This window comes from Balaenoptera musculus, chromosome 17 (genome assembly GCF_009873245.2).
Source record: "Balaenoptera musculus isolate JJ_BM4_2016_0621 chromosome 17, mBalMus1.pri.v3, whole genome shotgun sequence".
In the NCBI taxonomy this organism is placed as follows: Eukaryota; Metazoa; Chordata; class Mammalia; order Artiodactyla; family Balaenopteridae; genus Balaenoptera; species Balaenoptera musculus.
The window spans coordinates 78,275,889-78,290,005 of record NC_045801.1 but is presented as its reverse complement, the minus strand read 5'-3'; the positions used below and the strand labels follow the sequence as shown (position 1 = coordinate 78,290,005).

General features: G+C 46.1%; 1 protein-coding gene across 5 annotated transcripts in view; it reads right to left on the bottom strand.

The window, feature by feature from the left end:
* The window catches only part of RB1CC1 (RB1 inducible coiled-coil 1), a 69,930-nt gene extending 59,952 nt beyond the window's left edge, over positions 1 to 9,978 (bottom strand). The window contains exon 1 of one of the 5 annotated variants that reach the window (XM_036830330.1): positions 9,830 to 9,978. The gene's annotated coding sequence lies outside the window, so the exon portion shown is untranslated. The remainder of the gene's footprint in view (positions 1 to 9,829) is intronic. The other 4 variants (XM_036830333.1, XM_036830334.1, XM_036830331.1 and 1 more) reach the window with 4 other exon arrangements.
* Positions 9,979 to 14,117: the final 4,139 nt, after the last annotated feature.

Here is a 14,117-nt window from a genome sequence, read left to right as displayed (position 1 = left end):
TGCACCAACACCTGATCGATGTACAGTATAAAGGTCAATCCAGGCTTTCTTATTCTCAAACTACAGACAAGAAAAATGAAATTACTTCTGAGTTAAGAGTTCCCCAAAGCTGTCACTGCCCTGAGAGGAAAGACGCCCTGGACGACACCCACAGGGCCGACCTACTCGAGGGAGGTTCTGTACGGTAAATTTTGTGTACATGGAAACAGACAAAACTGAGTCTCTGTCCTGAAGTGTGTACGATCTTGCGGGGGTAACAAGATGTAACTAACAATTCAAAGAGCCAGATGTGAAATAAACAGTAAACGAGAAAGATGTCCCGTGACTCTCACGCAAGCACTCTGTCCCAGTCCAAGCCAAGGCGTATCACAGAGACCCCTGCTTTTCCACCACCTGCATTTCCTCATAAAGCTGACTGATCTCAAGTTCTCTCTCCTTTACCTTAGCTCCTCTAAGACTAAAGTCCTTTAAAACAATCTATTTCTATCTTGAGCTGTTACTTCAACCTTGTATTACTAATTTTTAGGTGGTCATGTCACTGCTTCACAGCAAGGTAAGTTTGTTTGGTAGAGGAAAGGTTTTATTTCTACATTTAATTTTATTTTTTTCATAATCTGCAGACTGGACACAATAAAAAGGGAATGGAAATAGGAATCTGTATGTGAGCGAAATAAAAGCTCTGGTCAGATTCTAACTGAAAAGTATGGGTTATAAAGTTAAATGTTCTAAAAAGGGTAACAGACTGAACAAAATATATTTATTCATGCTAATATTTTAAATTATTTTAAAAGAAATGTCGTAAGACCTATATAAAGACCAATCTTGTTTAATCTAAATCAAAGTTATAAAATTTTACTGAGTTACATCTTCTCCAGCCAATCCATGAGCCACATGGCTTCACTGTCAAGTAAACAGAGTTAAAAACACAAAAAACCTCAACGTCCTCATCAGTGCACATCCATCTAAATTTCCATTTCCTAACCTGTCAAGTAGGGATATTAGCAATACCTGCCTCATACCGCTTTTGTGGAAAACAAGTAAAATAATCCCCGCAAAAGAGCATATTCAGCACACTGCCAACTCCACAGTAAATACTCCAAAATGCTGCCCAGGGACAGGAAATATCTTGTGACATAACACAAAGTACTCAAGATTATCTGTTGAGTGAATAGGTCCTCACTAACAAAAACTCCACTACTAGCCGTAAGTAAATGACAAAGCAGAGTTCAAATAGTAACTGAGAGAGATCACATCCAAGTAGCTAATTTTTGGTAGTTTCTTTAGCAGCCAACATATTCCTAGGTTCCTTAATAAAAAACCAAAACAGTAATAATCACCTCTACCTTAAACATATCCTCCTCTTTATAACTACCGCTCCTACCCACCTCTTTGGTTTTACCAGTGGTGATCAGTTTGGTTTAACATGTCTTACGTGAAGAAGTACTCCCTGGCGCAGACCTAGCAGCCCCAAGTCTGTGCGCCCCTCTGCCCACTTTGCTCCCAGGAAGCGATCTAACTCAGCGCTACTACTGCACACCTGGGCCAAGAGCCTAGCTCAGCTCCTTCTACCGCAGCGGTCATGTCAAAGCCATCTTGGAGGACATCACCAATTACGCAATCTTAGGTCTCATTTTAATGTCACTGTACTTCTCCCCAAACTAAAAACGCTTGATAACATCTACTCAGTCATCTAAATTCCTTGGACTGACACTCCAGCATCGCATTTCTACAGCTCGCTACATAGAGCTGCACGCCGTTTACGCTGACCTCCTGAACAGGGAGGAATAAGCTTCACCTTTTGTGCCCTTGGTCCTATCATTTCATTGCCTCCATTTTGTAAGCAAAGAGGTCACAGACATCCTTCCTTACATGCAATTAATTATAAAGTACCAACACAGAAGCCAACTGCTGCTGAAGGAATTAGAAACTAACTTTATGTGCCTCATATAAAATATAAGCTTAGTTCATAATGTAACATTACTTTCCACCAGTCAAGATTTTCTAAAATTTGGCATGTTCATTTTTTATATAAACTTTTTCTTAATTTCTACAAAATGAAATCATACTCAATATTACACAAGTTAACACAACGCAATTCTAAATTAAAACCAAAGGGTCAGGGGCTTCCCTGGTAGCGCAGTGGGTAAGAATCCACCTGCCAGTGCAGGGGACACGGGTTCGGGCCCTGGTCCGGGAAGATCCCACATGCCGCGGAGCAACTAAGCCCGTGCACCACAACTACTGAGCCTGCGGGTTATAGCCCGCAAGCCACAACTACCGAACCCACGTGCCACAACTACGGAGCCCACGTGCCACAACTACTGAAGCCCACACGCCTACAGCCCGGGCTCCGCAACAAGAGAAGCCACCGCAGTGAGAAGCCCGCACGCTGCAACGAAGAGTGGCCCCCGCTCGCCGCAACTAGAGAAAGCCTGCACGCAGCAACGAAGGCCCAATGCAGCCAAAAATAAAAATAAATAAATTTTTTTTAAAAAAGAAAGAAAATCAGCCCATATTAGATTTTAAAAAAAATCAAACGATTAGTAACTCAACCACTAACACAAAATTTTCTTAAAATTATGTGGCCCTTTGCATAAACACTGTCTTTAGTTTCTATCAGTTGAGAATATAACTTACCAGCCTGCTGTACATATATTGAGACACTGTAGGAAAGAACATTGATCAAAACACATCAGACATACTGTAACAGCAATTAAAACTAGGATTCTGGCCCATTAATAGATAACACATGGAACAGAAGAGATTCAAACATATCTTTAAACACATACACACAGACACACAATAGGAAAAATCCAAACTGAGAGAAAGTAAAAACTGTTCAAAGTATTATACTAAATGGCTATCCACAGCATGCGGAAAAACAAAGTCTATTTAAATACCATTTTTACACTTCAGATTACTATCCATTAATGATTAACGAATAAAACTGCTGACAAGGTAACAGTGAGCACACTGGCACAGTTCTGACAAGAATATAAATTGGTGTAACTTTTAAGGAGATTTAATCTGGCGATATGCACCAAAATTTAAAATGTGCAAAGCAGAAATTCCACTTCTTGAAAGGTATCGGAAGCAGATACCCAGGCAAGTGTACAAAGGTATATATTCAATGATTTCCATTACACTGTTATTAACAATTAAACATCAGAACAATGACTATCACAGGTGCCGGTCAAATAAATTACAGTGCAACTATATAATGTGACATTACTCAGACATTTAAAAATGTTCATTAGATCTAGACCCATCGATTAGTGATATATCTATCATTTTGTTACAGAAAGCAAGTTACAGAATATATCATGTGATTCTGTTTGTGGATTTTATTTTTATTTTATTAACTAATACTGAGGGATATATACACAGACACAAGCATTAAAAAAGTTTGGAACAACTTAACATCAATGTTTTTAACAAAGGCTATCTCTGGACGCAGGACTTTCATGCTCTCTGGTGTCCTTAAAATCACGTTTATAATCTGGGGTTAAAAATACTTGCTTCCATTGTGGAAAAGAAAAAAAGACAACACTCTACACATTCCAAAGAAATAAAGGACCTGAAGATACTGCCCTAGAAGAGCTGGTCCAACTAAGAGACAAGACAACCCTCCCCATCTGCTGGTCCCAGGCTGGCCCCCAATCAGGGCCCCAGGGAGACCCACCCCGCTTACTCCGCACACTTCCCTAGATGGCCATTCAAGTTTCATTCACTGTCTTGATGTGCACATAAGAGGGAGAAGAGAACTGTGAAAAGAACGTGAGATCACGGGTCAGAAGACCTATATGCAAGTCCTGTCCCCACCACCGACTGTGTGATGCTGATGGACGTCAACTAACCTGAATTATTCTGATACAAAAAGGAAGGAGACTTCCCAACTCACAGGTTGTGAGAATGTCGAGAAGAAACTACACATACACAGGAGGGTTATGCAAACCGAGGGCAAGACAGTGAACTCTCCCAGACCTCTGTCCTCAGCTCAGGACCAGCGCCCGGTCGCTGCTGTCTCCAGTCAGAGACCACACTGTTCCTCAAACTCAGCCCATCTACATCTCAACTCAGTGCTTTTCCTTTAAAGCTATTCCCTAAGTGCTTTTGTGAACAAAACGATGGTTCTGACACCCAAGACTTCAGTTACTTCTGTCTAAACCCTATCCTTTTTCCCTTTATAATCCAACCCCTCATTTTCCAACGACATAATCCTTCTTTTAGAGCCTGGAAGCTCTCCTCATCCTGCTCCAGCCCTTCCTGAACACGCCCTCCACTTACAACCACTGCGGGCAAAGCCGCCTCGCCCCTCCACCCGGAGCCCCACTGCTGCCAGAGCAGCTAGCACACCAGCGGCCACCGTGCCCTGCCGCCTGTGACCTGGGTGCAGGACCCGGTTCGGTGCACAGACAGTCTCCCTGAGCTTCGTCTTCTGCCTGCCCCGTCAAATGTGTGAATCCACCAGCTCTGGCCTAAAGCTAGATTAGCATTAAAATGGCAAGAGTCACCTGTATTTGAGTGCCAACTCTCCCACTCTCAGTGAACCTCTGCACATCAGTTTATGAACTGAAATCATAGCTTCTGCAGAGTGTATGAGAGGGAAAGCAAAAATGCATTTCAGATTATGGTGTAAGAAATATAATAAAAGCTTCTAAAATGGTGCCAATTGTAATTTTAAGTAATCTTCAACATTCTAGGACTTCATTATCAACCCCAGTTTGTCTTTCTTAAAAGTATCTCCAGCTACTCTCCTACACGAAACCCACACTCTCACTTTATCTATACATAGTCTTACCAGATAAAAAACTCGCCCCATTTCGGCTCATCTGAACTTTACTCATCCAACTGTGGTCAAAAGCCCTTCTGGGTACTTCCCTGGTGGTCCCGTGGTAAAAAAAAATCCACCTTGCAATGCAGAGGACGCGGGTTCGATCCCTGGTAACAAAGATCCCACATGCCGCGGGGCAACTAAGCCCATTGTGTCACAACTACTGAGCCCGCGTGCCGCAAACTACAGAGCCCACGCGCCACAACCAGAGAGAGAAAACCTGCAGGCCGCAACTAGAGAGAAGCCCGTGCACTGCAACTAAGACCTGAGGCAGCCAAAAATAAATAAATAATTTTTTAAAAATCTTTAAAAAAAAAAAAAAGCCCTTCTGGGAAGTCTTCCCTAGTCACAGGTGGCCCACAGTCTTCCCTTCCCTGCCTTGAACTTACAGAGCTCTTCACTAACTATCAAGTGGTGTGAATTATCTTATTGGGGGGGGGGATAATCTCCCATCATGAAAGGACATCTGTTTCTTCTGGATCCTCCTGGGATAAAGTCAGCTATAAATGAAGGGGAAAGGAGAGACGTATTTTTAAAAATACTGATTCCACTGCATTTATTCCCAGACATACAGGTGTTACAATTGTACTTTCATGCCCATAAAAAAAGAAAGCATCTCTCATACTCACAAAAAAGTGTCTATCATTTATCATTGGAGATTAATTTGTAATTTCCTCTTTGAGAGATTTTACCACCACAATGATCAGGTCAGTCACTCCAGCTTACTGTCAACCGGTCTAATCCATTCAAAACTCAGAATCAGCTTCCCTACTTGGGGAGACCAAGGGGAAAGCCCCAGACAACAACTCTGCCCTCCCAAACTGAACACAGCCAGTCATTATTCACCCTACTTTTACTGAACACCCGACATAAGCCAGACACTATGCCAGGTGCTGGGAGTACACAGACCTGCAAGTTGCTTTCAAGTCTAGCAGAACACAGGAAATGTGCATGACGCCGGACAAGGTGGACCAAAAGCTTCATGAAGAACAAGGATTAGGGAAACTCCTGATCTGCAATTGTGCAAACTGTAATTCAGCAGGTGGACCTCAGTGAGGGCCACGGGGGCTACATCAATGAAACTAGTAACGTTCACCACAAATGGAGTTGTCCGGGTTACCCAGGGACTGCAAACTGGGCTTCAACCTCTCCAGATCAGATTTATTCCCATCTGATCCTCCTCTTTCTCTGCCAAGAAGAGAAGAAAAGAAAAGGAGAAAAAGAAGGAAAGAAGAGTAGGTCAGCCATCTTCCTTACGCTCCCCGAGAGAGAACCTTTCCATAAAGGTCCAGGGCGTCCTAAATGAATGCCTTGCCTGCAACTTGACAGGCCACCTGATCGAAGGGCAGCACGACAGACAGGAACGGAGGCAAGAGGCATACTCTCAGCAGCGTGGAGGAGGTCCTTCGGGTTTTTCCTACGTGTACACGAAGTACATGCCTCTGTGTGGACAGTCTGGTTTCTCAAAACTGAGATAACATCACGCATACGTGCAATTTGTTTGAGTTGAATAATATAATATCACGGGAATCTTTCCATATCAGTACATATAAATGTATTACACACCGTGGTGTCCTGACACTCAAAAAAACTGCGTAAAACACATGACTTAAAGATAATTTGGAATTGGAAATATTAGTAAATACACAGTCTAAAAAATTAGTCCCAATAGAGAGTATGATTCGATTTCATCCTTAATACATTTAAAAAATTTTCATGTGTCATTTGATAGATTCTCAGAATAACCATTAAAATGAATTTAAGTCAGTCTGCTACAAAATAGCTCTCCGGCCTCCAAATACCCACCATGGAAGCCACAACCGTTTTTTCTGTATTAGTGTCGTCGTAATGATGTTAAATCCAGGGCTGTGCGTGGTACAATTCTGAAACATCAAGATCGACTTATGACACCTTCTTTAAAAACGAATTGTTTCTTTTTTAAACTCTGAAGTCTCATACAATAGTATCTACAGCAAAATTTTCTAGTTCTATGCTTCATTTTATAATAGATACTAAGAGTAAAGAAATGGAACCAAAACTATCTTTTACAGCAAATGTTGAATTAGTTTCATTCTATTAAACCAAGACTATATGTAAATATACAGCAATATCAGAAAAGGATGTGCACATCTGGAATTTGCAGTATAATGGCTAAAACAGCCATGGAAATGTGAACAGGTACTGTACTGATGCGACTAACATTTCGATATTCTGCTGGTTACTAACCAGTTATGTGCGGCACATGAAGGAAAACATGATGCAAATAGTCCTGAACCAGCAACCAAAGGAGGGGGAGTCACCATTATTTCGTCTCTTAGCGTAATTACAAGCCAATAAAATATGAGAATTCGAGAGAGAGCAAAATCGGGAGAGGGGGGCGGTTGCGGGGAGACACTGCGTAACCCTCTGGGTCCCCACTGGACGGCTGTGAAAAGCAGACACTAACCGACGCAGGAAGGGACCCTTGCAGCGCTCCAGCACCGTACCTGCAGAGAGATTTAACCGAACAGCAACTTCACCGAGCCATGGAAGAAAGGCCCCCCTCCCAGGGCCCTGCACAAGGGGTCCAGGCTACAGACAAATTAGCCTCACTAGGTCCCCAATATGGAAGAATCAGAGTCATGTAATAATGAGAACGTGCATCCTTTTCATCACTACGTAGAGACGGCAAGTGCGGAATCTTCAACCCAGCACTCCACAGTCTGCTCCGCCAGCACTGTGTCTGCTTCAGCATCTCAGAGCAGTCTGCGTTTGAGATTTATCTTCCTGAAAACTTCCGGTGTTTCACCATTTCCTACAACCTTGTATACAAAGCTTACATATAAAGTTCCTTTTGTTCACTGCTCGTGTTGCTGGAGCTAACTGGGTCCTGCTGGGGTTTAACATTTCAAGAGCAAAGGAATGACTCTCAGCCCAAGCTGCTTCCCAGCTCTGCCAGGTTTACTGAACAAACCTCTGTGCCTTTGCACGTGGGGCTTAGAGTACGCTACTCTCCTTACTCAGAGCCCCGAAACCTGAGTATCTGTAGAGCCTCTGCTGTCACCACAGGCTCCTACTAGCCTCCCCTCACTCGTCCCGCCCACCTCAGCAACCTTCCCCCCTTTCCCCGTACACACCCAGGTCCTCAGAGCCTTTGCAGTTACAATTCCTTCTTTCCCCAGACAGTCTCACAGTCAGCTTCCTCACTTCTCTTGGGTCTTTCCTTCAGATTTCCAATTAATGCTTAAATAGTGATTGACCGTATACAGGACTTCAATTTTCTTTCTGTATAAAAGGCAAAAACAATATCGAACACATTCCCGTACTCCTTGCAGTAACTGGTTCAACTGTCTGCCTTGGTAAGAAAAGAATAACCATCTAAATGAGTGTGCGTGGAAAGGGGCTGCTAGATTTTTACCTGAGTTGTCTGAGCCAGTATTTTCTGAACACAGAAAGCTTAACTGGGGTTACAGACAGCATTACCTGAATGAGAAAATTTCACTACCCACTACTGTTTTTGAAGGGTTAGATACAGCTGCAAAGTAAAGCATAGGGCAGGTCTTCAAACATTTGCTTGAATGCATGAGAATTAAAGACAGTCTCAAAATCAGAGGCTAAATAAAACCTCCTCAAGCTTACATAATAAAAATTTTAAGTTCAGAAGTGTGGCTTTTCAAAAACAAAGGTCTTGGGCCCTCTGCCCTCCTGACTTAGTGAACTTCATTTGCTAGGAGTCAAATCTGCCATGTGTTCCGACCCTGTGCTTGTCGGCAAGGGCCAAAAGACACTGTCCTCAGAGACAAGAGTTTCGCCTCCTCGCCTTCCCTGTCATCCAACATCACCATATGAGAATCAGGCCCCAAACTAATCCTAACTGTGGCTAACATAAAAGGTTCCAAACAGACGAAATAAAATTACTTTTTAAAACCGTGGTCTGATTCCATGTCCGATGTCCATCAACAGGCATTTGCCAACACAAACGTTTATCAACAGAAAGCATCTCTTTTCTAAACCTCTAGGTTTCAAACACAATATTAAACACGAAAATGTTGCTGAGAAAATGTGTTCATCCAGACCATATTCTGTTGTGGCAACATTAAAAACAGAAAGGAAAAAGAGGTCTTCACGTCGCCAGCAAGGGTCTCCTTCCGGATCAAGTCAGCCACCTTCCTCAGGGGACCCCGGCTGCTCCTCATAGTAACGTCAGGGTCGGAAGGGCGCTGCTTACATCAAATACGGACATAAAACAGCGAGATGCTTCACCAAACAGGCTGTCTGCTTAAACTGAGTACCCGGCTCCTAAGCGACTCACCTTCCCACCCTCGGCAGAAAGCACACAAGCACCACCCACACACGAAAACCTAGAAACTATACAAAACGGCGGTTAGGCCCTGCTCCTGCGGCCCAAATCATTGCTCCCTGCCTGGCGGACGCTCCTCTCCGGCTCCGGGTCTCGCAGCAACGCGCCTCTTTATCAACAGCGGGCACCTGCGCCGGCCCAGGGCCCCGCGGGGCGACTACACTTCAGACGGAGGGGACGCGGGCACGAAACCATCTACAACGAACGCAGCGCGCGCGGCAGGCGGTGGGAGGCACGGCGGCGATGACCCACCCACGAGGGCCGTCCGGCTCCGGCCGCGGAAGCTGTGAAACCCGCACCCGCGCCCCGTCCCGCGCCCGCCCGCGGGGCGGCGGAGGCTGAGTCATTCCCGGGAGTAACTTTATCCGCATGGTGCCCTCGGGGGAGCCTCGCGCTCCGCCGCGGGACGGAGCCGCGTCTGGGACCCTCGCCCCGTCCGGCCTCCGAGCCTGACACCTCGGGGCCCAGCCCGGCGGCGGCGGCGGCGGCGGCGGCGGCGGCGAGGGTGCGTCCCTGGGCCCCGGCGCTCCCGACGCCGGCGGGAGGCACCGGGAGGCCGGAGCTGCACAGGCCTCCGCGGAGCCGCCCGCCCCCGCCTCCCCCGCCCGGGCACCCGCTCCCTGGGCCGCGCCCGAAGGGCAGGACGCCGCACTCACCGGGCAGAGCCTCCTCCTCCTCCGGCGGCAGCAGCAGGGCCCGCGGCTCCCGGCACCATCTTCCGCCGCCGCCTCGTCCTCGGCGGCTGCTACCAACCGTCCATCGGTGCCGCCAACCGACACAACCGCCGCGGCCGGGGCCGCCGCCTCCGGGCGGCGGGGACGGGCAGGCCCCTCGGCTCTGGGTCGGGGGCCGGGGGAGGGCGGGCCGCGGCCGGTTAGAGCCGAGGGGCCGGGCGACGGGGAGCCGAGGCAGCGCCGGGCTCGGCAGGGCCGCGGACACGGCCGCCGCGGGTTTGTTATTGTCGACTCCGGCCCTTCCTGCGCGGGGCACGCCGGGAAGCGGGCGGGGGAGGGGCGGCGCGGCGGGCGCAGGGCGGCTCCGCGCAGGTCCGGAAGTCGGCGGGCCGCCGGGAAGGGTCGGCCCCGGCTCCGCCTGGTGCTGTTGCCTGTGCTGGTGCTGCCCAGCTCGGGGCCCTGGCGTCCTAGCGTGACCCGGGAGACTCCGCTGGGCGGCCCGGGGCGGTGCCGGCCGCTGTCCGGGCGCCACTGCCCCAAGGTGAGCCTGACCTTCTCCGCTCCAGCGGGTGGGCCTGCGCTCGCCGACCCACCGAATCCTGGGTTAGCCCGGGCGGACGAGCTCGGCCCCCTCGGCCTGTCGCGGCCCCTGGGCGCCCGCCACCGGCCCAGGGCCCGTGAGGGGACGGGGCGCCGGGGCGGGGGGCTGCGTGTCCCCCCGCCGGGCTTGCAGGCCGCCGGCCAGGGGCCTGGCAAGCCTGCAGGCGCTGGCGGCACAGGCTCAGATCAGGGAAGGGAAAGAAGGCAGTTAAGGCTGGGTCGGTGGGGAGGAGGTCGAAAGCGCCACGTCCACCCCATTTTTCAGCTCGAGCCTGAGCTCTCTAGTGGGTTAGCACGAGCCCCCTAAGGAAAGCAGTGTCGGGGGTCCTGATGCTGGGAAGACGGTGAGTCACGGTCAATGTCTGGGAGCCGCAGAGCGCAAGTATTCAAGTCTGAGGAGCTGGAGTTGCAGGTAGAGTAATACGTAAGACTTCTAGGCTTCCTGTTAGGTCCAGGAATATCTGGTATGAGTAACAGCTTGGAGGTGCTGCCGCTGAGTCACTAGAGGGCTTTTGAGTTCCGATTGCGTAAAGAGGCGTGTCAGCACCCTTTTCGAGGGCGCCCAAGCAGAACACACGCTACGGCAAGCGAAACCTGCGCTCCTTCGTTTGTAATGGTGGAAACTGAAGAAAAACGTCGAACAGCTGGTAAGCATTACGGATTTTCAGTTTCCATCGCGCTGATCCGGTCTGAAAGTTTTGGCTGAGACGGGCCAACACGTGTTACCACTTGATTCTTAGGTTTACACTCCTGCCGATCCTGGAGAGGTCTTGTCTTTGGCGAGTCATTTTTACTTTTTTTTTTTTTTTTTAAAAGATGGAGTTTTATTACACCACCCCAACAAGGTACTACTGCAGGGAACTGAAAATTAAGAGGCTAAACCGTTGTTATGCCTTGGGGGAAGGTGTGAACTGGCGAGATGAAGAAAGGAGCTGATTTTATCAGGCACAGCATCGTAACCTGCATAAAGAAAGTGGTCAGAAGGGATTCAGCCAGAAAATTAGCAAGCGGAGCACAGGATTAGGCCTCTAAAGAATATATTGGCGCTTGACCTTCCTCTTAGTTATCAATGACGTTCATCAGTACAAATTAAATACACCGTAGAATGTAAAATCATGACTGGAATATGCCAATGATAATCTATTAAATAAAATGTTTTAAATGTTACTTGCCTGACTTCTTTATTTGGGGGAAAAAAACAAAACAAAACCTAATTCAATCCTCTTCTTCCTCTTCTCCAGAGTGTAAATAGTAAGTTTATATGCCTCATGTCCTTTCCTAGTGATAAGTGAAAATGTATCAACATTAGTTTTTTGACATATATCTAGCTGTCTAGAGAAAACAGTTACAGTTTCCTGATGCTGCGTGTGTCCATAATAGTTCTCAGTAAGTCACATTTTCCTTCAAACCAAGGATATTGAAAACCCTCTGCCCTCTCCCTTAATAAATGAAAACAAGAACAAACAATCCTCATGCAGCATTCCTTCTCAACCAAGCTTCTTGATAGGAAGTCCTCGATCCACAGTCTCATTTTTGCCAACTGTACTTTTCTTGCTGAAGTTGCAGATTAATAAGGACCCGCAAATTATTGCATTAAATGGCCAATGCTGAGACTTAACTTGAACTTTCTAAACCGTTTGCCCTTTTACATTTTTAAATCTTTTTTTCTCCCCCTTCCCTTTGTAGTGTCTCCCTCTTGGCTCTTAAATCTGTTCTTTTACTTGGACCTCTTCCAAATTCTCAAGTAATTATAATACGGATGCAAATGATGAAAATATAAGGTGCTATGGGCGCAGAGATAAGAGACTTGATCTTGTCCTCATCACATTACTTCGTTAATTTGATAAACATTTTAGGCCCTTTGATAGATTTCCCATGAGGGCAAAAGACAGTGGTTCTCTTTCTGAGTCTTTAAGAGGAGTAGGAAGAGTTTGCTATTAAACACCCTAAGTACTTCAGATCAGTTCCAGTCTTTAACGCCTCTTTTTCCTCTAGGTCTCAACTTCCGTGTCACTTTCTCAGGGAGTCTTCCCTGACGTGCCCGTAGTTCCCCTAGATCCTTGTATCTTTCAGCATCTATCTGACCTGCTGAAGTGTAAGTCCTTTAATGGAGCTGTTTCCCCAAATGCATGCTCTACAGTGCAGAGCACTCACACATTTGGTGACAGTGCCCTACAGTTTTTTTAGTTGATACCTCAGCTCACCACCCAACTCATCTTTCGTTACTTACTCAATCTAAGACCAATCTCATCCTGTCTCTTACCGCCTACAACCTTCACTGATTTTGTTTGGCGTTTTAGATACAATTTAAGCTTCTTAGCATAAGAATCTCTTAGGTCCCAACCCACCTCTAGGGCATCTCCTGGCACTTGTCACGTTTACACATGCCTGGTATGAGTTTCATCATCCAGGGATGTTCTTCCACTCTTGTTCATCTTTCAAAGTCATCCTTTAAAACAGAGCTTGGACCTCAGCCAGCTGCCAGCTTCTAGACAATATAGTGATCACTCCCCCTTCCACCACCTCTGCGTCATGTCCCACAACTGTAAATTGTTGTCTCCCCATCTAAATCTGAAACCCTTAAGACAAGGAACTATGAATTACTCATTTTTAAGTTCCTAGAACTTTATAGAGAGCTGGGCACTTAGCAATTAATAAAATATTGAATGTAATAAACTATGCAAATATTCAAGTTGAAGGTTGAGTAGGTAAGGTACTGTGGAAAATTTCTGCCCTCAAGTATCTCAAAAACTCGGACAGGGGATCATTCAAAAATCCTTGTAGTGACAAGTTTATGACATTAATCTTTTAACCAAAAATACATCAGGATATTGGGAAGATCACAGTACACAGCTTAATTTTGTTAACTCTGCCTGATTGGGGATTTCATTCTCCATTTGTGTCAGATATTTCGCAAACAATTTCGTGTCATTAGCCTGAGTTTTTAGATTATATTCAAACAGCAGTAACCACGACTGACATGACTTAAAGTATGAATCATAATTTTCCATTTTTAAAAGTTAGCCCCTTTAAAAAGTCTCGGACTTTGTTTTGAAGACCATAGCTATTTGGTGTGTAAGACATGGTCACGTACAATACTTGGAGGCTTCTGGCATGTGATTATTAAGTTAATCTGTCCAGTGCTATTTACAGACCTTAAAGCTGCCCCAGTCAGCTGCTCTGCTGGTACTCACATGTTATTAATGATGATGATGATAGTTAATTTACAAGTGAGGATCTTCAAAGCTAGTGAGCTTGGTGAGCAACATTGTTTCTAATGCAACACCCACAAGAAAATACAGCATCCTTCATTTTCCAGCAGATTTAAACCAATAGATTGAGACAAAACAGTCATTTTTTCACATCGAGTTCCTGTCTTTCATTATTTTGACAGAGAGCTTAAAATGTCAAAAAGTAGAACTGGGTTGTCTTAGATCTATTAAAAAAAAAAAAAAAAAAAGCAGAAACTACTGCTTCCTCAAGTCATCCATTTGTCTTAGTGAACCCTACCTGCTGCCCATGCATGTGAAACACTTCCCAGTAGGCATCCTTTTTTTTTTTTTTTTTTAATTATTATTTATTTATTTATTTATTTTTGGCTGTGTTGGGTCTTCGTCTCTGCGCGAGGGATCTCCCCAGTTGCGGCAAGCGGGGGCCACTCCTCATCGCG